The sequence below is a fragment of the Macaca nemestrina genome, chromosome 5 (assembly GCF_043159975.1).
Source record: "Macaca nemestrina isolate mMacNem1 chromosome 5, mMacNem.hap1, whole genome shotgun sequence".
Lineage (NCBI taxonomy): Eukaryota > Metazoa > Chordata > Mammalia > Primates > Cercopithecidae > Macaca > Macaca nemestrina.
In genome coordinates, this window is record NC_092129.1 from 119,951,902 (window position 1) to 119,977,997 (window position 26,096).

General features: G+C 32.7%; 1 long non-coding RNA gene across 1 annotated transcript in view; it reads left to right on the forward strand.

The window, feature by feature from the left end:
• The window catches only part of LOC139363171 (uncharacterized), a 106,983-nt gene extending 86,319 nt beyond the window's left edge, over positions 1 to 20,664 (forward strand). The window contains exons 2-3 of the long non-coding RNA XR_011623113.1: positions 19,641 to 19,907; positions 20,502 to 20,664. This is a non-coding gene — a long non-coding RNA (uncharacterized lncRNA). The remainder of the gene's footprint in view (positions 1 to 19,640; positions 19,908 to 20,501) is intronic.
• Positions 20,665 to 26,096: the final 5,432 nt, after the last annotated feature.

Consider the following 26,096-nt stretch of genomic DNA (forward strand, 5'->3'; position numbering starts at 1 on the left):
GAAATAAGATAGACACATTTAAAAAGGAAGGAATATGATAGATGTTTTGACAAGAAGGCCAAAATGATATTCATAGATTATCTGTCTATTGGTACCCAATCATAGGTACAGGCACAAAACCACTCTTGGTGAGAAGTTGTAAAGGAAAAACTTTCTATACTTCACACTGTATCTACAGTTGCCTCTGGGCATCCATTTTATGCATTTATTTTTAATGTGCTTGTAGAAATTTGCACTTCATACCCCATACATTGGAAGAAAGTATGAGTGTAGATAATAAAATATTGTCCTCAAATGAGTAATATAATTACCTAATTTTATAGATATTTTTGGAAATATTTAAGAATGTATTTAAAATTTCAAAGGGATCATGCTTGATTACTTTTAAGTAAAACTGCTTTTCTATTGGCTATTTTCATAGACTGATATTTTATTTCCATAATGGTATAAAAATGCATTAATTGTGATAAGTCATTGAAGTGGACAAATTGTAAGAAAAGAAAACAGCACTGTCAAACATGATACTTTTGTGTGACTTAGCTCCTTTTTATAACATGGTTGTCCCCCATGTTATAAATGGCTGTGTTGTATGCCATTACTTTAAGGGGATCAGGATATCTGAATATTTTGCTGACTTTGAAATAATGTCACAAAAAATGAATTTTATGTTGTTTAATAATGATTTTCTACCAAATAAGGTTCTAATTTATATATTTTCATTTCATATACATACATATGTTTAGGGGTATGTGTGTGGTGTGTGTGTGTGTATATTATATATATAATATATATTTTTTATATATATGTGTGTGTATATAATCTCCTGTGACTTTAGGATCTGCCCTTTGGGCCTGTAGCTCATACTTCTGGGCCCAATTCTTTGCCCTCAGAATTCTTCTTACTTCTTTTTGAGCAGAAGCAGTTATTTGAACCCAAGTAGTTTAATCAGCCTGTTTCCTGCCCGAATAATTTGAGTCCAACAAACTTTTCCTTAATAGTTCTTTCCTTGATTTATCTCTTTTTTCTTGCATTTTATTGTAAGCAGCAAGAGTAAACATGGCTGCACCTTAAATACTTTGCCTGAAAATCTCCTCCATTAGATAACCAAGTTCATCACTTACAAGTTCTACTTTCCACCCAACTGTAGGACAAAATTAAGCCAAGTTTTTGCCACTGTATGTCAATGATCACTTTCCTCTATTTTCCAATAACACATTCCTCACTTTCCTCTCAACTCTCACCAAAAGATCCTTTGTGTTTATATTTTTACCAACGTTCTATTCAGGACTATTTATGTATTCTCTTAGAGGATAGCAGCTTAGTCTACCATACTCCTCACTCCTTATGAGCCCTAATTTATTATCCATTTCTAAAGCCACTTCTACATTTTTAGGATTTGTTATACAGAAGCAACCCACCTCTGGTAACATATTCTGTATTACTTTCCCAGGGATGCCATAAAAATTACCAGAGTTGGGTAGCTTAACATGACAGAATTTAATCTCTTGTAGTTCTGAAGACCAGCAATACAAAATCAGGATGTTAGCAAGGCTGAACTCTCTCCAGAGGCCCTAGGAGATAATCCGTTTCTTGCCTCTTCCAGATTCTGGTGATTGCAGATGTTCCCTGGCTTGTGGCCCATCATTTCAATTTCTTTTTTTATGTACACGTAGCTGCCTCGTCTGTGTATGTGTCTTCTCTGAATGCTTTTCTAAAAACTTTCCATCCCTGTTTCTTATCACCATACACGTAAATGCATTGAGGGCTGCAGCTAATTCTTATAATTCTATGTTGTCTCAGCATCCTTTTTGAATGCAAGTTTAACTCTCTCATATTAGAAGCAGGGGTTGGTCATCCTTGACACAGGTTTCCAGTTCTACACCACACTCCAATGACTCAAGCCAGTGGCCAGAGATAAGATCTTAGAGGCATCTCTCCAACCCAGCAGACTGGGCTCCTTGCTTTCCTGTTAATTCATTTAAGTTTACCGTTTAGGCATTTGTCGGCAAACTTAAAGTGAACCACAACCCATTCTCTTATACATACCACAAGTTGCCTGCCAAAAACTTCTCTGTCCTTGCCTGACTTCATTCCTGCCTCGTGTGACCCAGGGACCAACGACTTCTCTACAGACATATTGTGTCCTCCTTACCCAGAATCTGAAAGTAAAATATTTGAACTTCTTTCCTGTTGTGGTGCATTGAATTTGTGGCTTTCATTTGAAGAACTAGGGGCTACCCCAGGCTGAGTTTTCCCCAAGGTATCAGGAGGAATACGAAGTCAGGATCCAACTGTCAGAGCAATGGTCAGACAGGATAAGCTGAACACAGGTCAGACATACACCACAGGAGTGTCTACCACTCTAGTGGTATACAAGTTTGCCACCTGACAGATCCCCGTTCGTGGTTTGGACAACTACCCATTAAGCTGTGTGCCAGGTAAAGGAACTTTCCTGTGATATGTACACTATAAACACCCATGTCTAGTTCCCCTGTGTTTCCCCGTAGGGTAGGATTGCTAGCTGCTCTGGTACTAGAACTGCCATTGAGCTGAGGGCTTTCAAAACAAGGGCTCATTGTGGCAAGGAAAATATTATTCTTGAAATATCCTTAACTTAATCACATCTTTTGTGCATATAAGGTAATAGTCAAAATTTCTGGAGATTAGAATGTGGACATATATTTTTCGTGGCCATTATTTGGTCTAATACCAGGTTGTTTCACTCTGGACTATTTAAATGGGTTTTCAATTGAATGGACTAATTTATAAGAATGACACGTTTTCCTGATTAATTGCCCTGTTTCAAAGGAATAGTTCTTATTCTTACAGATTCTCTTGAGCTATCCTCTCAACCATGGAAACAACTAGTTTTTCACAAGGAAGAAAGAAAAAAAAAACCAAAAAAAAACACTTGGCAATGTCTTTCTAAACATTCAAGTCTCAAATCCTATTTCCATTTGGAAAAAATAAATAAAGGATTTTGAAGGCATTATAGTTTAATTCTCTTTTCCCAGGATTGGCCCTTATTATCCCATAACTCATTCATGGACAGATAATAGATCACGTAATTCTTGTTTAACCAGGTATGTGCAGTCTAAGCTGTGATATTTTATAAGCATGTTTTTGTGTAGGTGAGGCAAAACTGCTTCCTCATAACAAGGAATAAGCATACATTTATTATTTTTATTGAAAAGATAGGTGCCTTTATTCTTTCTGGGAATATGTTGAAACATTTGAATATCACAGAATTTTTAAACAGAATAACACAATAGCATCTTCATTAAATTAAAAAAAAATAATTAAGGGTAATGTTGAAAATAAGGTGAGACAACAATTGAAAACCCATAACAATTATGTGTCCAAAAATAATTCTATAGGATTTATTTGTAAGTCACAAATATTTACAAATCTTGCTTTGAAATTATTAACCTCTAGTATATACATTATTTTTTGTATATATTATTTTTTGTGGCATGACTAATATACAGGGAAATAACTGCTATACAACCAAGGATGCATTATTTTTGTTATGTTCCTTATCTCTGTTTCTGGAGTAATTTAAGGGATTTTACCTTCTATTGTCTGAGTGATTTAAGCAACTTAAGTCAATAAGTGCTTTTTTTCCCCTAAACTCATACCATTTATTTCATTTGCTTAGAATTTGTCCAAAGTGACCCAGACAATTAAAAATATCAAAAAGTAAACACTATTTTTAATTTCAAATGTAAACATTTGGTATAAAAGTCTAAATTAGCTTTATATGTTTTCAGTGATATTCATAGTATGATTTGAATCAAGACCTTACATCTGTGTGCTTGATAATAGTCTGAAATCATACTCATTTCTGACACAGCAGGTTTTTGATAGCCCTGTAAAAACCAGAACATCATTACTTCAGGCAAGGTGACAGGGATAATCACTTTCTATAATTCATGTTTAATACCTGAATGCCAGGGAGGAATCATTATGTCCTTGATCCAAAATTTTTAACCACACTACATTATCTTCCCTCCAGAAAATATTTCTGAGAATTACTAGAGTGACTCTAGTACAAAAGACTGCATTAGATTTTTGTCAGCTTTTGAAAAGGTTGTAATTCAAAGTAATACTTGAACTGCTAACATGCAATACAGAGTTTATAGCTTCTCACAATAGTCTCTTAGGCAGTCTAGAAATCTGATGAGATCTTTTATCTGCACCTTTAGTCAAATAAAATGGCATCTCATGAAAAAGAATTTGGAAGCATTTAGAATATAAAATACAGTTATGTTATTGTTTAAAAACTAAATTTTTTTATATATATATATACACATATATATATATATATATATGTGTGTGTGTTTGTGTGTTTTCCCTTAAGTTTTTTTATTTTGTAACTGGTGATATTTTGTCTGAAATGATATAATGTAAATTAATGTGCTCTATTTAAAAAGTTAAAAATGAGAAAGCCTCCAAGTGTAATGCAATCTTGCGTTTATTCTTTAATGTGTAAATACGATAGCTCCTGTCTATGTATAAATCCTTCTCTCACCACACAAATGATGCATCCTGCTCTTACCATTCAAATGTGCTCATGCATGTGGTGTATGTGTTTTGTAAGTCATATTTTTCTTATTTTCCTGATATTAACAGAGGAAGAAAATCATTATTCTTTTATTTACGGACTAACTTGAGCAATTATTTTGCTAATGGTTTTAGAAACTTTATCGGGTTTCATTAAAACTACATTATATTCATCCATTATTTAGCTTGCTGATGCCTATCTCTAGAAATTCATCATCCAGTTTACTTCTTTAAACTTCTGGCATTTGAGTTGCATATAGAGCGTAAGTGATTCAGGAAAGAGTTGTTCTTGTCCTGGCCCGAGATAATTGGACCCTCACTATTCCCAATATGAAATATACCCAGTGTGCTCTGTTGTGCATAGCAAATAAAGAACAAGGTCAAAGAATTAGTAATTATAGTTCCAAGAAGATTCATTTATTTATTGAACATTTTTAGCTGCTAGAATATACCACATGTAGATACAAATGAAGCTTATATTTTTGTGAGATGATACATTTACAACAAATAAAGAATAAACACAGTAGTTTACATAGTGTAGTAGAAATTGATAAGTGCAAGGAAAGAAAAAGATAGAAGCAGTCTGTTGGAGAGAGATTGGGTGGATCACCTGAGGTCAGGAGTTCGACACCAGCCTGACCAACATGGTGAAACCCTACCTCTAAAAATACAAACGTAAGCTGGGCATGGTGGTCCATGCCTGTAGTCCCAGCTACTTGGGAGGTTGAGGCAGGAGAATCACTTGAGCCTGTGAGGCAGAGATTGCAGTGAGCCAAGATCGCACCATTGTACTCCAGTCTGGGTAGCAGAGTGAGATTCCATCTCAAAAACTAATGCTAATAATAAATTGATGTGTTCTGGATTTTCATTACTAAGAAACTAAGAAAGTGACATTTGAGTCAAGAATAAAAATGAGGAGATAAACCATGCATATATTTAGAGAAACAGCATTCCAGGCAGAGAGAGGAGCCAATCCAAAGTACTGAAGCAGTACCAAGCCCGCTCTGTTATATGCGTATATACTTTGAGATATACATCTTCTATATATATATCTCTAATAGAGAATATATGTAAGAAGATACATATCTTCTCTCTATATATATAATAGGGCATATATATAAGGATATATATTTTTATATCTTCTTTATATATCATATCTTTTATATCTTACATATATTTTTATTTCTTCTATGTATATTTTCTCTCTATATTTTAATATACATAAATAGAAACATAAGATAGGAAAATTTTAAATAAATAATTCAATATTTTGGCTCTAGAAAATAGAAATGTATAACAAAACAAAAATTTAGTAGTGAAATAAAATATTTAACAAATCTACGAGTAATTATTATTTAAAGTAAAAATAAATGAAGATAAAAATCGAAATAGGATGGCAGAAATGATTGGTGGTGTTTTTAGGGGTGTTATTTTAGTGTTTCAGCAGGACATGTACATAATAAAGTTTAATAGCACTTTCTTTTTAATACTTTTTGCTCTAAGAATAATCAATCCAAAGAAAAATGGAGTAGCCTGTCCTCGGCACTGAGAATTTTTCTTTCTTTAATTAGTAAGCTTTTACTCATCTTGTTATAGTAAGAGTTAAAAAAAAAAAAAAAAAAAAAAAAAAAAAAAAAAAAAAATTTGTAACATGTCATAAAAGATGGGACATCTTCAATTTTAAATCCAGTTTTAATTTTTTAGGAAAACTAAAGATCACTTATTTTGAAATCTTATGATCTATCCCTGGATGTTTTCTGTCTACCAGCTCTAAATTTTGCGCTCATAGTTATGCAGTCACTTAGCACATCATATGCTTTATGTTAGTCACTTCCTTAAGTCAGCATATACAATGGTGAAAAAGAAAACAAGAAAAAAAAAAAAAACAACAGTCCCTAGTCTTCAAAGTTTTACATGTCTGTTTGAAGGTAACAAAAATACTCCCCAAAATATAGTCCTGACAAATACCCAGTTGGAAATAAACTGGGACTAGATGGGGGATTCCTAGTTAACAAGTGGTAGTGAGACAGATCTCTCTGAGAAGCTAACGTTATAGGAGACACAATATGAATATTTAGTGAAAGAATGTTGCAAGCAATAGGAACAGCCAAATTCAAGGTTTCAGAGGAAGAAACAAGTGTTGCTAGTTAGAAGAACATAAAAAATAATACTACAACTTGAGTGTAAGACTGCAGGAGAGGGTGAACAGGAGAGAAACAGAAAGAAGGACAGAGAGAAACAGAGAAAGAGACAGAGAATTGGGAAACAAAGCTAGATATGTAGGCATGATTTAGTTCAAACTGGTCTAATTTACTAAACAGAAAGTATAGATTTCATTCTAAATGTGATTGCTTAGAGAGGGCTAAATTTTATGATCTCATGCAAATTTTAAAATAGCATCCTGGGAATAAATTATAAAGATGGAAAAATAGAAGCAGAGAAAGCAGGCAGAGGACTGTTTCAGATGGTGCGTGATGACAGAGGATGACAAAAGCTTGGATCAGGGAGGTGATGTTAGCTATGAAAGCAAACAGGATATATTTTAGTGGTAAAATTAATAGAATTTGCTGATGGCTTAACTATGTGGGGGATAGAGAAAGATGTCACCAGCAATGATGCTTAAGTGTTTGGCTTGAGCACCTTGATGGGTTGTGCTGAAGGAACCCATCTGAGGTGTCTGAGGAAATAATGAAGACTTTCATTTCAATTAAAATAGAAATGCTAGCCAAATATGCAAATTCTCATTATATTAACCCATATCATCAAATTAAATAAGCATCACTTTCTAATTTTTTATTTATTTACTTATTTTTCAATTGTGGTTTTAAATAATAAAAAATATAATCCATTTTATATAGTTACATTTTTCATTAAATTCAATTTTTTGAATCTTATTAAAATAAAATCTGGCTAAATTTCTTGTCAAGAGTCTCTTTCCCTATCTGTAGAAGATAGTTATTGAAAGTATTACAAAGACCTGTGTCTGGAACTGAGTCACGCATAAAACGGTCTTAGAAAATGTTCCCCATAGACACTATTATACTGAGATGCAAGTTACTTCTTTTGGTAATTCTTGTAAAATCTATTCAGAGGAGAATATTTCAAAGTAATTCTGTAGCCATGCTGTGTTATTACACTCATTTCAGCTAAGAATACAATGTAGTGATTATTGTATTTTTATGATCTTGCATCCCTTTTATATGTGTTTAAATGTCTCTTAGAAGATGACTATGAAGATTGCCAAACACTTCAGCATAAAAGTCATACTCTTTCTATTTTATGATCCAGAAAATATCAACAGAGTATCATTTTTTCCCTCAAGATTAAAAATATCGCCCTAGATTGTCGAGCACAATCTAAGTTTGCATTTGTGAGAGTTTCTCGAAGTCCCAAGGGGAAAATCGTTATTTTTTTTTTATTTGAAAAAGGTATTTAGTAATGAAGAAAACTTAGGGGGTCAATTGAAAATCACCACCACTTGAATATATTTTAAAAAGACATAAATGACTTGACAGTATATAAAACAGAAAATAAATAACAGGTCATACTGGTTAAAAGTAGAATATGTTCCTGCAAATGTGGATTACATTATCAACTGTCCAATAAATTTATAAGATCATATATTTCCACTTTATGCTTTTTAAGTCAAACTCAATAGCTCATCTTTAAAGGTGTCTTAAACATATAGGTGCAGCCATGTTACATTACCATATTTGATGCAAAATGCAAATTTACTACTGAAATAACTTTATTCCTATTTCACTGAAATTGTAATTATGACAAGATGATTTCTTTCTTCACATGCAATTAGAAAAATTAGAATAAATAAGCTAATAGAATATTTTAGCTCAAACGTGCTCATATATATCTCTTTTTAACTTAAAATGGATTTTTTCTGATTATTTATAATACAAACAGAAAAATTGTGTTAATATATAAAAGGTAAAGATTAAAAATAGTCAAGATACTCTTTTCCTATATATAACACTGCTATATAATCATATATATTCAGACTTTGTGTGCATATATAGATGTTTCTTGTTGCTATAATATCTAATCATAAAATATTTGCTATTTGGTAACATATTCTTTATTAAGTATTAATATGGACACCATCATGGGTTAACACATGCCCACATCATTCTTTTGGTTTGTCACAAGTAATTTACTTATAAATTATGTGACAAAATTTATTAGTGTTTATATTAACATATTGTATCATTCACTCTCTTTCATTCAGACAAGAGTAAGTGAAAATTACAAACGACTTTTACGGTATATGCAAGGCTTTGGAGGAAATAAATCTGCTAATGATATAATGTTCATAATAACTATTATGTATTGAGTACTTACCATATGCTAAATTTCTTTCTAAAACACTTTCTATGGGTTATAGTTGTATTATTAATCCCATTTTAAAGATGAAGGAATTGAGATGCAGAACGTATCTTTCCCATGGTTACCCAGCTAGGATTTCAATGCACAGACTAATACCAGAAGCTTGGAACTACAGAAATACTGCATTATTGCAATGTGTTTGGATGATGTGTACATTGTCTATGATTCCATTGAACGTCATACATAATGGCAACATAATTTTTAAATTTAAAAACTGATACATTTTAATCCCGCAAATAACATTTTATTCATTGAAATAATGCTCAGCTTTGGACAAAGCCTTGGCCAAGGCTAAGATTCAAACATGGCTATGACTATTTGTTGTCCAGTGAAATGTTTTTGAATCTAGTTGATTTTTGCAAGCATTTTGTGTACGACAGTTAAACAAATGGCTACATCCTCTGAAGAGTGTTGAACTGAGAGCATAGGGTTTGTGTGTAAGTTGGGTTTCCTAACCCATCTCCAAGTGCTTGTGTCTGAGCCTTAGGGAAAGAGACATGGCTATAAAGATGAACAGAACAATCTGTGTGCACAAAAGTATTATATCTTTGGGTGTAAGAACAGCAATGCCTTGAAGCTGAAGCAAGAAAAGTAACCCAAATGGTGCCACAGAGGTCTGTTAAACAGCTATTTATTAACACTACATGAATATCTCTCATTATATACCTCAAAACTATAAAAGAGTTTTGGTTAATCAAGGTCTTCAAACAGTTGCTAATGACACCTGAGTCCTGAAAGTATTGGGGGTTGAAGAGGAATAACCTTTTAATGATATAGCCCATTAGTAGAAGAAGGATGCTTAAAATCTGTGTCCTGGGTCCCAAGGACTTTAGAAAATGGTTGAGAGGAGAATATCACAAGAGTCAAAGGACCTGAACTGGTCAACTAAACATGGGTGATTAATGTCAACATGAAATAACTTCAAAATGTTAACAAATATGAACTTGCAAGACCTGAGACACATTGGAGTAGTTGGCAGTGTCTCTAGACAACCATTCATGTAGATGATTTTTGATGGAAGGAATATGTCAGACAGGAATTAAACTGGTTTTCAAAATCTCAGCCAACTTTTTCTCAATAAAAATGTCTTGCTTGCAGACATAATTTGATCTATTTTAAGCCAGGATAGTAAGTTTCCAACCCTGCCTCAATGATTAAATGTATGATATTGCACTAAAATACGTATGTGCCAATCTTTAGGTAAATAGTGACTTATGAGACTAGTAAAAGCTCCTATATACAAAGTGGTGCAAGTTAAAACTGGCTTTGATATTCTGTTAATAGCTACCACCTGTCTTATACCTAATATAAATTACACCTGATAATAGTTCCCACCTAATTCAGCTGTTGAGAGAATTAAAGAATACAGGTAAATTGTACTAAATCGGTAAATACAGGTAAATTGTGAAGTCCTTATAACATGCAAGACACTGTTTTAAGTACTTTATGTATAAATATTTTCTCATTAAGACTCTATAAAATATTATTAATAATTATACCTAACACAGTAAAAATGATAATGATTTTATAAAGCACTTACATGTGGTCCAGACACTGTTGTAGGTGATTAGCTACATTCCATAGAGAAGAGAACCTAAAACACATAGAAGTGAAGCAATTTTCTTAAAGTTTCCTAGGTGTTCATGAAAGAACCTGGATACTCACCTGGGAAGTCAGGCTCCTGTTGCCCGTTTAAGAAGAATTCCATGGTATCTTCAGAACAGTGCTCAACAAATTATTATTACTACTATTGTTATTGGATTATTGTTATCATATGCCAGACACTTTTCTCACATTATTACTAATCTCTTGTACAAAAGGAAACCCTGGTAGAAAATGTAATGTATCTGGGTCACTCAGCACAAAATTATCAGCTCCTAGTTAATCTCGCTAATGGTCTATCAATTTTGTCTGTTTTTTCAAACAGCCAGCTTTTTGTTTCATTTTTCTGCTTCAATTTTATTTAGTTCTTCTCTGATCTTTTCTTCTGCCGGGTTTGGGTTTGGTTTATTTTGTTTCTCAATTTCTTTGAGGTGTGACATTAGGTTGTCTCTTTCAGACTTTTTGATGTAGGTGTTTAATGCTATAATCTTTCCATTTAGCACCACTTTGCCCTCTCCCAAAAGATTTGATAAGTTGTGTCACCACTATGTTCAGTTCAAAGAATTTTTAAATTCCCATCTTGATTTTATTGTTAACCCAAAGATAATTCAAGAGTGGATTAACATATATGTATTTATATAGTAATGAAGTTTCCTTTTGAGTTAATTTATGGTTTTATTCACTGTGGTCTAAAAGATACTTGATTTATCCTAGATACAAAGAATAATTCCTAATGCTTAATGTTGAATACATATATGTGTGTGTGTGTGTGTGTGTGTGAATAGTGTGTGCATATATATACACATAATAAAAAAGTCAACTAGAATTAAGCCTATTTAAATGGTTTCTATTAGCAATTTTGTTGCCTTACAATACTTATCTCTTAGACAAATTTTCCTTTTAAAACAACTGATAATAGATTTTAAATACACATTAAAGCACATATTTCTGGTAAATCACCTCAGAGTAAAGTACAGTGTGCAACTTTAATGATAAGGCACCATTACTGTTTGCAAAGCTTAGTTGTCAGCCAGGAATCTTTCCATTCATCTTCAATGGATGGCTATTACTGTGGTCTTCATTAATTTCCAGACTGAACCTTTTCAAAGAGAATTCTATAAACTTGTCTGAATTGACAGTTGGATTATTAAATTCAGTTGGCTGGTTAAGTAATTAGAGGAAATAAAATGTCAAAATATGAGATACTTTATCTACCAGGTCTGTGCAATATGTAGCTAATATAGGTTTTAGGTTATTTACTTGTATTATGTTTCTTCCTCCTTGTCTAACATTTTTCAGGGTCAATATACTAAGTTCTGTTAAGATAATCATCTAACTATATAAAATTATATTCCTTTAGTTAAATACTAATGATGTATCTTATCTACAAGATTTCAGTAGGAGTATTACCGGGTGTATGTGTTAAGATTAGAAGAGTCCTTGAATGTTATTAATATAAATGGATTCAATATTGAAGTTTCAGGTGTTTCTATGTTTGGATCACTTCTCAGAATAGTATGAATAACTTACAATCAAACATTGTGATTCAGACTTGGCACTATTTCCTTAGCTAGAGTTGGAACCCCTGGCAAACTGCTCACTACCCTTCCTATAACCCATCTATTAAATTAAAAAGCATTATCCTTCAAAGACCTTTCTATAGCTGTCTTTGTGCATTTATTATGCAGAACATCTCCTTAAAGCCCTTGATATTGTCAATAAGAAACTCTCAGAACTAGTATAAAGGCTATTTGAAATATTTATCCAGCCAGTTTTCTCTGTGTATTCCTCTAGAGACTCGCATTTGAGGGAATAGCATGAATGTAAATCTTTTATTGGTAGTGTCCTTGTTAAATCAATTGTGGTTGATAGATCTTCCCCTTTGAGACATTTGGCCTCAGAATCCCATATGAAGAATAATGACAATAATCATTTTTTTGTGATAGAATCACTGCTATCTCATGTGGCGTAATTAACAGCTCTGAGATATCTCTTTTTACTCTCAAAATACAATGTACTAGTCATATAACTACAATTTTTTTATTATTTAAGAAAATAGACTTGTTATTCCCATGCTGTTATTATTTTTATGTTTTAGACTAATATTTATATTGTTAACTGGCAAAGAAACAAGCAGTAAAATAAATTACCTGAACACAAAATATTTATGAGTTGTACCTTAATGTAATCTGCTTCTTAATAACTAAAATCTTTAAATTATGCTTGGTAATTCTGTGTAAGTTAAGACTTGAAATTTTTTATACCTGAAAATCATTGATTGTTTGATACGAAATTTAAAATGGGAATGCATTTCAGACATGATTTTTCCATCCAGATTTGCTTATATGTTACTGTAGATTAGAAATTGTCACAGTGATATTGTTTTCACACTTTGGTATCTCCATTTAGTGCCAATGTAGTCTGATTTATAAAAACTAGATATTAAATTATAAAAAGAATCTTATATCTCAGTAAACTAAGGGAGTCTTTATCATACCATATATATTTGTGAAATTGCATGAATTTAAATTAAAAATATTTGTATCACTAATTCATACGTATCTTTTCCTATACGCATTCATTTCTTCTTATCTTACTCCATGTTGTGCGATAAAAACAAGATAAGCAAAACAAAGAAAAACTTTAAAAACAAGTTTACAGAGGACAGTCTAGATTTGAGTATCTTCAAATAAAATCGATAAATACTTAAAATTAGTGTGCTTTGGTATTGTATACTCTCCGAAAAAATATCTCAAATCAGGTAAGCACTTCCTAAGAGAGAGATTAAAATATATCTATATAACAATATATGGTAAATTTCTTTCATCTGGTTAAATGGCTTTTGGCGAAATTGTTTAAAAAGAAACAGAATCCGAGGTTTGCTTCTTAGACCTATTTCAAAATAATACAATAGATCTAGATGTTGCCATGTTTACAAATATATTTCTTTTTTATTATTATTATACTTCATGTTCTAGGGTACATATTTCTTTAAAAACACAAAAAAGGTATTTCCACTGTCTTAAACAAAAGTAAGATCTGCCAAAGCTTTCAGGTTGTTATCTCGAAGAGGATCCTTGAGTCATTAGGATGGTTACTCTGATATCTGCTCTTGTTTTTCCACCAGAAAAGATTACCTAACACATTAATCTTACAACAAGAGTATCAGACAGTGAGCAATCTATAATGCAAGCAGTCTCTTTTTTACTGTACTCTGTATGGACTTCACTAAAGGCCTGATTGGATGAGGAGTCCAGGCAGCATTCGGAACTATCTCCTGTTGCATTATGATAACACATGGGAGAATTTAACTACTATAGACATTATTTTAACTAAAGTTAACTACTACAAATATTAATTGAACTGATATTACTTTAACTACTACAGATATTACTTTAACTGAAGTTAACTACTACAGATATTACTTTAACTGAAGTTAACTACTACAGATATTACTTTAACTGATTCGACGTAACTAGTAAGGTAACATCAAAACAGTAGTCTAGGAACTTTAACTGAAGTGCTGAAGGTCTTACATTAACTCATAATACTGCTTACTTTACTTCTAATTCCCAGTCTAGGTTTTTGGATCAAATTCATTGTAAAAAAAACAGTCTGTTTTCTCACTGAGATAAACAATGTCAAACGTAATTTCCTTAACACATTCTACAAAGGAATGCATGTTATATCAAAAAAATAAAAATCTATTTGATATTAAGATGGCTATTTAAAAACAAATGCAGCATGCCTCAGTTCGTTACTTGTATTTATAAATTTTGCTGCATGTTGATTTTGAAGTAACTCTACATATTTTATGTAATTCTAACTGTGAAGCTCCTGACCCTATACTGTTCAATCTTATAACTAGACAAAAACAAATCTAATATCTCTTAACATTTTTTATACTTATATCTTTTCTTTCTGTCCATTAATGTGATTATATTAAGGCATCAAAACATTTACTGTAATGCACATAAATAGAATATTGGTCTTGTGAAACAATAACAGTACATCAAATCTTGCATCTTCCGGTGTCCACCAACTATTTGGTTGTTGTTGTTAAAAACTGATTTAATATTGGCAGGGTGCGGTGGCTCAAGCCTGTAATCCCAGCACTTTGGGAGGCCGAGACGGGCGGATCACGAGGTCAGGAGATCGAGACCAACCTGGCTAACACAGTGAAACCCCATCTCTACTAAAAAATACAAAAAAAAAAAAAAAACCAAAAACTAGCTGGGCGAGGTGGTGGGTGCCTGTAGTCCCCGCTTGGGAGGCTGAGGCAGGAGAATGGCGTGAACCCGGGAGGCAGAGCTTGCAGTGAACTGAGCTGGGCGACAGAGAGAGACTCCCTCTCAAAAAAAAAAAAAAAAAAAAAAAAAAAAGAAAAAAAAAAAAATTGATTTAATAGTTTAAGGGTTCAAGACATTTGTCTATTAGAAACTTAAATTTTAGAGATGAAAATTTTAACAATTGGGATGGACAACATTTTCATCATAAGTGGCTTACCATGTACACGTATTTCCCTAAATATGTTGCATGATAACAGATAAAACTCTTGACTAGAGTTGATGATATTTATTTTGGTCCTCTGTCTGGCTTCCATTTTTTTAAGTTCCAAGTCTTTTGGCAAATACAGATGTTAATATTTTAGTTAATTTTGTAGAAATCTACGTGAATCATGCATGTGTATATATCATATGTTTCAATATGTAAATACATACACACAAGATGCAATGTGTTAAATAAATGCATTTTAGTGAGGAAAAATGGCCAAGGGAGCATAACTTAAAAGAAAAGGCTTTGGTTTATATAACAAAAGAACATACACACAGAATTTAAGAACGTCTACTCTTAGGCATGAACTAAATCTCAACTAAAAATAGGTAAGTTGTGATAAAGGGACAAAGTTCAGTCATTCATATCATTACTACTAATTAAGTAGTACAAATATTAGGATAAGATTTTAAAATTAATGTTTTCAATTATATAATTTAATGTTCAGTGAGGCATATTTAACTTGGCGTACTTTCCTAAATATGGAAAGTTATGCCCTGACATTTTAGCTTTTTCCCTCATTTTATAAATTGTGCTTTATAGAAAGACTTAGTTTAGATTCAAGAAAGAGCAAACTTTTAGCTTATTTTCTTCAATTAATATACTGAAATTCTACCTCTCAAAATGAGTCACAAAATGATAGTGTTGCATAAGCTGCTTGCCAAGAACACTTATTCTAAAATGAGTATTTTAGAAATAAATATCTTCTCTCATTAGGCATTTTTCTTTCACTTGTCATTATTTGCTTGGGGAGGAACTGGACTTTATAAAAAGCAGGGATGTTTTATACATAATATCAGACTGAATTACACACTACACACACACATATACACATGTAATTTTTAAGATTATCTTATGGTAAGAGTGGTAAATTCCAGTCCAAGTCTTCTGTTTTCTCAATGAAAAAATAAAGTCTTCTATGAGAATAGGGGAAATTAAAGTCTGCAATATTTTAGGGCAAAATATATGTCTTTAAATAGTTGAATCAAAAATCAATGTACTGGGTAATAGTAAAAAAGTTTCCGGGCAATTTTGTGTGTGAAGTTGAGGTTTTTAAACATGATTTTTAGTTGCAAATTGTCAGCTTAGTTTTCTTACTTTTTCTAGCAGTTATAGGCTATGTAATTTGGTTAGGGCAAAGGTGGACAGCTGAGTTCAGGTAGATGTGTCTATTCAAGCACATGCAATGGAAGGAGAAAGAAAACATGGTTGGGAGTATTGAATAGAAAATGATTAATAATGACAGACAATTGATCTCACATGTATAGAGATGCAAGTGAAAATTGGAGAAAGGTGGGAGATTAAAAATAAACAAACAAATTGATGAGGTCTGGATTGAAGTTCCTTGATTGAAAGTTTAGGTCAAATGCTTGACATAAAGTAATTAATGATTTTGTATAAATCTGATCTCATAGTTATTGTGGGCTCCTCCCTTACCCCATATGGAGAAAATCTTGGAAATCCATTGATTATGCAAAGCTAACTTTCTTGAGCAAGGGAGAGCACCAACTTGAGTGTTACTATTGTCTCAAAAGAAGAAAGTTAGGCAAGTGATCTTAAAGAATTTGGAGTCTACTTTTAGTCATAGTTTCATGTAGAAGTTAAGTTTAATGTGAACAGAGATTGGTCTGGATTTTTAAATAGTCACGGTGTTCTTATTTTTAAAACCCATAAGCCTATTTGAAGTTATGGCGTTGTAGTCTTGGGACATATGAGTCTGAAACAGCTAGTGTTCTTATTATACATAATTATTAGTTGCATTCTATATTGGCAACAAGATGCATAAAGAAAATAATGACTGATTGTAAAAGTTATATAAGTGCTTGGGATCAGTTATCGAAATCAGAAATGATAAAATAAAGACTAGGAAAATCTCTTTTCTAGAAGTCAACATAATTGTGTGGTGACCTGAGTAATTGTCCAGACTTTGTCTTAACTACCATTAAATACCTGAGCCTGGTTAAGATAATTCAAGGAGAGTAAAAATAATCACATTGCCCCAAAACTTTGTATATTTTAAATGGTGTCCTTTAATTTTAAGCAATTAAACCATACAATTTAATATTATTTTTTAAAATTTATGTATAAATGGTTCTGTGTTTCAATATTAGAGCTATGAGAAAGCATATACAGACATATATATAATATCAAAATCTTTAGCTCATTTAGGGATGGCAACTGAAGATTCAATGTCAACTTTACTAATAGTCAGTGTTCATAATCCATCCATATATTTAAACTTGACTTATATTCTGGCTCTAATAGTACAGAAAGTAATTTGTACTATTTTGTAAATATATTCCAATAATTAAAAAGCTGACATGGGGTAAAATCTACTAACTGAATACTTATACTTTTGCTGCATCTACTTCATCCACGTAACCTATGTGCAGCTATTTTGGCATAGACATGGATATATTTTGCTTTTGAAACATATCACTAAAAATATCTTTTTAAAAAATCACAATCCTAATGGCAGAGTTTCTTGTGGCTCAGAGAAGACGTGAGCAAAGACAATATTAATCAGAGAGAGGTAGACAGAGGGAGATAGCAGAGAGACGGGGGCAGACAGAGAAGGGGAGAAAAAGAGAAAAGAATTTCCTCTGCTAACAGCTTGGAATTGTGTAGATGAGTAAGCCTCAGTGGTCCTATAAGTAATTGTAATGAATACTTAGGAAATGCTAGAAAATATTGAAGTGACATCATATTTTTTCTGACATAAATAAGTTCAAGAGTGTAGATAATAATAGGATTTTTTTCTTAAATTCTTTAGAATTATCATTTAAAAGCCAAGGAAAGACTGGCTAATATAATTGTGTTTGAAAGCACAGATAACCTACAAAAATTAAGCAAACATTTAAAAATTTAGTTTAAATTATCTAACTTGTAATCTGTGTAACATTTGCAAGACTAGAAATGAAACTTGCAATTTAAAAAGCCATTCTAAAGTACAAATAAAAGTAATTGACATTTTAATAAATGTAATTGTCTTTTATGTAGTATTTTTATTTATGAAGAAATGTTATAAAAATCTACTTGTAGAATGGCACGAGTGCTTTCATTAGTAATATTGGTTATATATTTAGTTAGTAGTTTTCAACTATGTCATTGTTCAGCTTCTCTTCTGCATGATTTTGAAAGTTAAACCACAAAAACTGTGAAAACAGGCCCTGAGTTTTTCTTGCTCATGTCTATATTCTCAGTGCTAAGTGAAATACATAGAATATAATAGAGACCCAATAAATAACCACCGAAGGAATGAATAAATAAATGAAGCAATCAATCAATCAATGAGAAGGTTTGCAAAGTTATGGTCTTCACACAATATCAATTTATCACTCTTGCCTGCTAGTAACAATCTCATTTCCAACTAAATTGTGAGATGCATCCTGTATCCCAGCCATGCTATTTTACTTACATTTTCCTGGATGAGTTATGCCTCCATGCTTACCTAGCACATTTGACACTCTGAGTAAATCAGTTTTGTAGCTCTTTCTTCTGTATGACAAACTTATTATTAATTAAAATCATTTAATAATTAGTAACATTCATCATTTTGTTGATTTCTTACTTCGATGTTAAAACAATTAGAATTTTTCAAAGTAAGTAAATTGCAATGCAGAGATTTTGGTTAAATTTATCAAACTATTGTATGCATAAGTTAAATTTGTACTTTTCAAACAAAAAAGTTGTAAGTCATACTTTGTGTTCCTTTTCAGTATTCTAAAATGTGAACATATTTAAAATTTTCAATTGCTTATGTAGAAAGAACTGAGGTAACTCAAGTTCAGTTTTTTACTTTTCACATGATGAACTATTATTATTTTTTGAATCTACTGTTGAAAAGTAAATATATGTACTACACAGAATTGAAATCACTAACTGCATCTACATCTCATGCAAACAATACTATTGTTTCTGAACATACGCTCTTAATCATATATTTATTTGGAATTTTCCAAATTAACATCTATATAAAATAAAAATATTGGTGAAAGTACAAGTAATAAAATGTGCTAATCTGAAGTTTGTGTTTTTAAAAAACTTCAAAAGTAACCACAGCCCCAGCCACTGTTAAAATTCAATAAATGGCTCAGGTGTGGTGGTTCATACCTGTAATCCCAACACTTTGGAAGGCTGAGGTGGAAGGATCATTTGAGGCCAGGAATTCAAGATCATCCTGGACAACATAGCTAGAGACTCTCTCTACCAAAGTAACACAAAAATTAGCCGGCCATGGTGACATGTGCCTGTAATCCTAGCTACTCAGGAGGCTGAGGTGGGAGAATCAGTTGAGCCCGGGAGTTCAAGGCTGTAGTGATCAATGACTGTACCACTGCACTCCAGCCTGGGAGACAGAATCAGACCCTTTGTCTAAATAAATAAATAAATAAAATGAAATATTTTGTTCTGAGAGGAGTATTTTATCATCAACATTGCTTAGAATTACTCACATATGCTTTTAATTAAAATAAGGCTGACTTTTAATTGGTTTGTCATTTTTTTTTTTTTAATTTCTGCAGAAAATGTACCACTTATGGCCTGAATGCAAGTCACCCAATGCAATTTTCTTTTTCTGCATCTGGTGATTCTCTCGCTGTCTTTGAAGACTTACCTGAAATCTAACTCCGTTATGAAGACTTTGTTAACGATTACCAGGCAACACTAAGTTCTGTCTTCTCACTGTTTATATAGCACACCTGTTTATACAATAGTTTGATTTATTTTACTTCTCACTGTTGTTGCTTGCTACTGACCACTCCACTACACTCCTGATTGTAACATGACAGGTAATGTATATTTGGAGAAAGATGACCACAGAGCAATCAATTATGTTGGTTGGGCGCAGTGGCTCACGCTTGTAATTCCAACACTTTGGGAGGCTGAGGTGGGAGGATAATGAGGTCAGGAGATGGAGACCATCCTGGCTAACACAGTGAAACACTATCTCTACTAAAAATACAAAAAATGAGCCAGACATGGTGGCACACGCCTGTAGTCCCAGCTATTTGGGAGGCTGAGGCAGGACAATCGCTTGAACCAGGAAGCGGAGGTTGCAGTGAGCTGAGATCACACCACTGCACTCCATCCTAGGTAACAAAGTGAGACTCCGTCTCAAAAAGAAAAAAAAAAAAAAGAATCAATTATGTGATTTTCTCAGGAAACCATGCCTTAACAATTGAAATAAAAGCTACCAATATAAGGATATTTATCGTATGTTGATAATCTTTCAAAAGTTCTAAAATTAATGGCATAAATATGTTTTAATCATTTTATAATGTGTAAAATATAAAATTTCATTCATGACTTACACAGCCCCTTTTAATTTCATGACTTACACAGCCCATTTTAATTTCTCTTCCTTATGTGTTATTCTACTACAGGTTGCTACTAGAAGAATGAATGTGCAAAGAAGGAAGATTTTTAAAGTATCCTCTCATTCATTAATCCCAGTTTCTTATAAGAGTATAAAAGAAGACAAGTAGAAACTTACTGGCAAAAATAAAGTGTACTAAACTTCATTGACCACATGGGAAACAATGTTGCTTTTCCAATCTTCCACTTTCAAGATTCTAAGAAATCATGTCCAATTTAATTATAGGAAAGAGATAAAAAAAAAATTAAGATTGGAAGTTTCATTGAGGGGAAGGTTCATTAAAAAATCCAGATTAATGTGAAAATAATTCACCAACTCAATTACCTGGGAAAACAAAGATGGGAGCTTCTAGTGTTATTGATGACAATAACGGAAAAGAGAAAGGGAACAGAGAGTTCAACTGAGTGTATGTGAAGAGACACAGCTGTGCTTAAATGAAAGCAAAGGTCAGATGCCAGGTTTTCCCTAAAGACATAGAGATTTTCTAAAGTATTTATTGGAAGAGAAATTCAACCCAGAAGGGTAAGCTAATAACTTTCATGAAAGCGAAGCAACTATTAATCCAAGGTTATGCAACTCTATAAAATATATTAAATAGCCTATAAAGCAGTATATTTTGTTTGTAATTTGTTTCTCTTCACTACATTTTATTCTCATTTATGAAGTTTAAATTTTACTCAGGGGACTAACTATTATAGGTGACATCTAGTACTGTGGTACTTTTACTCCTGAAGCTATAAGTAACTGCAGGGACAGATGCAAACAAAAAATTTCATAAGCACTTCTGTTTAATGGGAAGCAAACATTTATAGTTTCTATGCCCAAAAGTCCATCTCATGAGAATAAAGTAACCAGAATTTAAAATTATAACCCAATTAATTTAGTAGCTTCATATAAGCTAACACTATTTGATCATAATTTATTATACCAGTCTTCTATTCAAAATCATTTATTTTTTAATCATATATACTTACATGTTACAAAATAATATGTCTTTTAGAATATGTATTTTTGTATAATTTAAAGCATTCTCTTCATCAATAATTTGTGGAAATAAAGCTGAGTCAAAAGAATAACAAAGTTTTATTACAAGTAAAATAATAAAGTCTTTTCTAACCATAAAATCAACATTTGTTCTAGTTATCTGCTAACTAGGCAGGGGCGCGGTGGCTCACACCTGTAATCCCAGGACTTCGGGAGGCCGAGGCAGGTTGATCACTTGATGTAAGGAGTTTAGACTAGTCTGGCCAACATAGTGAAACCCCATCTCTACTAAAAATAAAAAAATAAATAAAAACAAAAAAGCCAGGTGTGGTTGCACATGCCTATAGTCCCAGCTACTCGGGAGACTGTGGCAGGAGAATAATTTGAACCCAGGAGGAGGCAAAGGTTGGAGTGAGCTGAGATCATGGCACTGCAGTCCAGCCTGGGCAATAGGGTGGGACTCCATCTCAAAAAAAAAAAAAAAAAAAAAATTATCTGCCAACTATAAACCAGATATTTTCAACAGAAGTTTCTACAAAGATTGGAATGCTCTAGATCTTCACTTTCCAATATGTTATAATATATGGCTAATGAACACTCAAAACATAACTAATGTGACAAAGAAGCTAAATTTTCAGTTTTATTTAATATTATTTAGTTTAAATTTAAATAGCCATATATGGCTAGTGGTGACTTTATTTGATTGCACAGACAGACAAATAGAAACTTGTTTTGTAACATATTATTTTATGTTGTGAAGGTTTATTTTCTTTAATAAATTAATTGATCAAATGTATTTTTTGTGAGAGAATTTTGTATATATGGTTTTCATCTATTTTTCTACTAGAGTCTTTCAGATTAAAATAAAAAAAAAAAAAAGAAAGAAAGCCAAATGAAAATCAAGGAGAAAAGAAAGAGGGTAAGAAAGAATAAAGAATAGATGGAATGATGGGAAGAAAGCAGGAAGAAAGAATAAAAGGAAGAAAGAAGGAAAGGAAGGAGGGAAGGAAGGACATAACTGGGATGTACAGCATAGCAATATAGATCCAATTTGGAGACTAAAATTAGTAAGTTAAATAGGAGATGTTTAATATAAATAGTAGTTACTATGTAAAAGAGTAACTATAACATATAAAGTATCTCAAGTATCTCTGTATGGTATTCTAGGGCTGAGGGAGAATTCACAAGGAAGGACAAACTTGGAAGAGAGTAAGATCTTTTTAAAGAATATTTGATTTGAAGCACAGGATGGCAAAGGAGTTGGCTGACTTTGTCAAATTGGAGTTGGTCTGGTGTTGCTCAGCAAACATTAGGTCACCTTCTAGAGTACAGGTGGAGAGCAGATCAACAACCAGTAATGCGGATGCAGTGAAAATCCAGGTGTCTGTGGAGCTGGAGGCCTTTAGAGCATGCCGCTGAGTGGAGGCTTGCCAAGGGAGCCCAGGGTGCAGCTGCAGCTGCGTGCAACCTGGGCAAAATTCAATTTTTCGTTTCTAGAGACTGCCGAAAAGTTACCACCAACCCAAGTCTGCAAGGTCACAGAGGGACTGCATTTTGCACCCACGATTGTTGAACATCCTTGCTATGTTTGTAAATTTTCCCTGCTTATAAATTTCTGTTCCCTGGAAAAGAAGCCAAAGAATATAGAGAATCTTTTCTAGCTACAGCTAAAGCTAATTTAAGTTTGTCTGAGCTAGGCAACTTCAATCATAATCACTTGTGCAGTCCTAAATTCAGAAGAATGCAATTTGATAAAAAGGACTCCCTGTAGATTTCACTTTGCTGGTGTTTGTGGCAGAGGATGTTCAAACATGGGGGATATTAATAGTTACAAAGTTGAGTTTCAGACACAAAGGAGGAATTTTTGTTAAAAGAAGCAGTGATTGTAATAAATCCAAGTCCTGACAGTAGAACCAACTGTATCATTTTTGGCTCCTCAGGCCCATTCTATAGAATTGCATTTACAGCCATTTTTTGGCAGCTTAGTCTTGAAGTTGTTTCTCTAGTCTCTAAAACTGTCAGTGAATTACCCAATGTTCTTTACATAGGATCAGCTTTTTTTGTTTACAACTAAAAACCCTGATCAAAACAAAAATGTGTTCTAGGAAAGGCTGCCAATAAAAAGCTTCACAGAAACTAAGCAATTCTGAAATTGGTTATGTGGACTTGTTGGGGAAGATGGACATAAAATCTTAGGTATTATTAATAGATAGAACTCTTGCTAACAGATGAAAAGTCATGGGGGAATGTTCACATTTTCTACTGTGATAAGAAGGTAGTCTTTGGGTAACCAGAGCCAGGTTTCTTGCAAGCTTTTGTCAGTTCCTATCCCCTCCATGCACCATAACTGACAGTTTCCAAATATAAAACTAGAATAAGATGCTAGCGTATCCTAGGAATTTGTAACTCATGAGCTGGAAGAGATTACTCATTTATAATAGATGAAACCTGGAAAGAATTGTGGAAATGGGTTTTGAGGATGCTAAAACAAGAAAATCAAAATATATTTTAGAGAAACTCTATTTTTTCAAAACATACATTTACCAGAAATTATGGATTGCTTATACAAGTTTTGTTGATGTTGTTGTTACTCAGTGATACACCCTACAACCCTAAAAGAGCAGTTAATACTTAATCTGAACTCAATAGGTGTATTTGAAAAAGCATACTAGCTCTAGCAGCTATAAAATAGATGTGGTTATTTATCCTGTGAATTAGGTGCAGTGGGTATACTATAGTGTTACATGCTCAATAAAGTTAGGTGCACATAAGTGTCACCTGAAGTGCTATTTAAAACATACTGATTCCCAAATCTCCACCTCCAGAAATTCCACTTAAATTGTGAAGAAAAGCTCCAGAATTTTTATTTTGCGAAAGTTTCTCAGGTGATACAAAATAACAAATCTTAAGAATTATAAAGAAAATAATTCTGGAGCAGGTATATCATATGAGCCCACTTACCTCATACTGAAGCTCTCAAGAGAGCCCAAAATATAGTCATTTCTCCAAGGTGTTAGAAAGGATTAGTAAGTGAAGTATCAGTGTTATAGAAAGTGTTAATTTTTATTATTTATAGGGCAAAGAGGACCAGGGCTGCTGTTGCTGCAGTAGAAATTATTATTTTTTCAATGTAAATGATAGAAGTAAATGATAAAGTAAGTATGACTGCCCTAATAAGAGACAAACGGGAGTGGTCATCAAAGTGGTGCGGCCTGGAGGAATCCCTAATGGTGATTAATTTATCTTGGGGTTGCTCAGACCAAAAGAGATGGTCAGCCCTTCAAGTCAAAACTTAACTTGCAAAACTGAATATTTTCTAGATCTAGTGAACAGAGAGCTGAATTTAGCTATGAAGAGAGGACAGAGCCCAGTATACAGACGTGGAGCCCCTTGAGGAAATTGGAGACTGGGAACACATAACCATAACACAAATACGAAACATAACTCTGTTTTTCACTTCTTACCTGGAATGCCTAATGCTAAGGCACGAATTATTTGTCCCACTGCCAAGAAGACAAAAGCCACATGTTAAGGATGATCCCACTCAAGGATAAGGGAAGCTTTGAGCCTTGATAGCATTGTCGACTAACATTCCGCAATACTTTAGTTGTTAAAAGCACAGATTCTAGCATAAGGTTGCCTGAGTTGAAATCCAGTCCTTGGGGCTTGCTTATTAGCTGTGTGACCTTACACAAGATACTAAAGTTCTCTTTACCTGTGTGTCCTCATCAGTAGTGGAAGTGATAATCACATTTAATCAGATGGTGCTAAGAATATGTAAAACACTTTGAATAGTGCCTGACACACAACACATGCTATGTGTATAGCTTCTCTTTCATAATAACAATGCTTGTTTAAAACTGAAATTTTTATTGAATGAAATATATGAGCAACATCTTGCATAAGACATTGAGAAATGCAATTTCAATAACTCAATAATATAAAAAATAATATAGTAATTACCAAAGAAGAAGGGAAGTAAATGTGTATATTTTATATATAGGCATGTAGTTTTAAGTTATAGGCAGGCTTAATCTTAAGGGTTTAATTTTTAAAGTATTTTTACAAATATAACTGTGAAACCTAATTCAATTGAAACGTAATCTTTAAACTCTATACAAATCTACAAAAGTATTCATAAAAGAGATCAACTTGAATTATGATCAAATTCATTATGTAGTTCCTTAAATTAAAAAGATAATGACTGCTTAAAGTCTATTTAATATTAAACATTTATCACTGTGAAACAATAAACTATACATTTCAAGAAATCTGAAAATTTTTATAGGGCTGCCTAAAATTAAACTTTTTACAATTTGAATAAGAACATATCAAATATATTTGTTGTTCAAAATGGAGACAAATCTAGTTTCTTTTGAATATTCAATACAAAAGAATTAAAAATAAAGCCTAATAGCAAAAGTATAATACTTATACTAGAATAATATTGATGCTAGTGTTAAACAAAGGAAAACCTTGTGAAAAAAATCTGAATTGTTATAGCATCCTCCTTGAGGTAATCAAAAAGAACACAAACTCTTTAGCCCCATATATGTGACTGTAAAGAACAAACCACCAAGTGACTGATACTGAAGTTTGAAAGGATGCAATTTTCTCA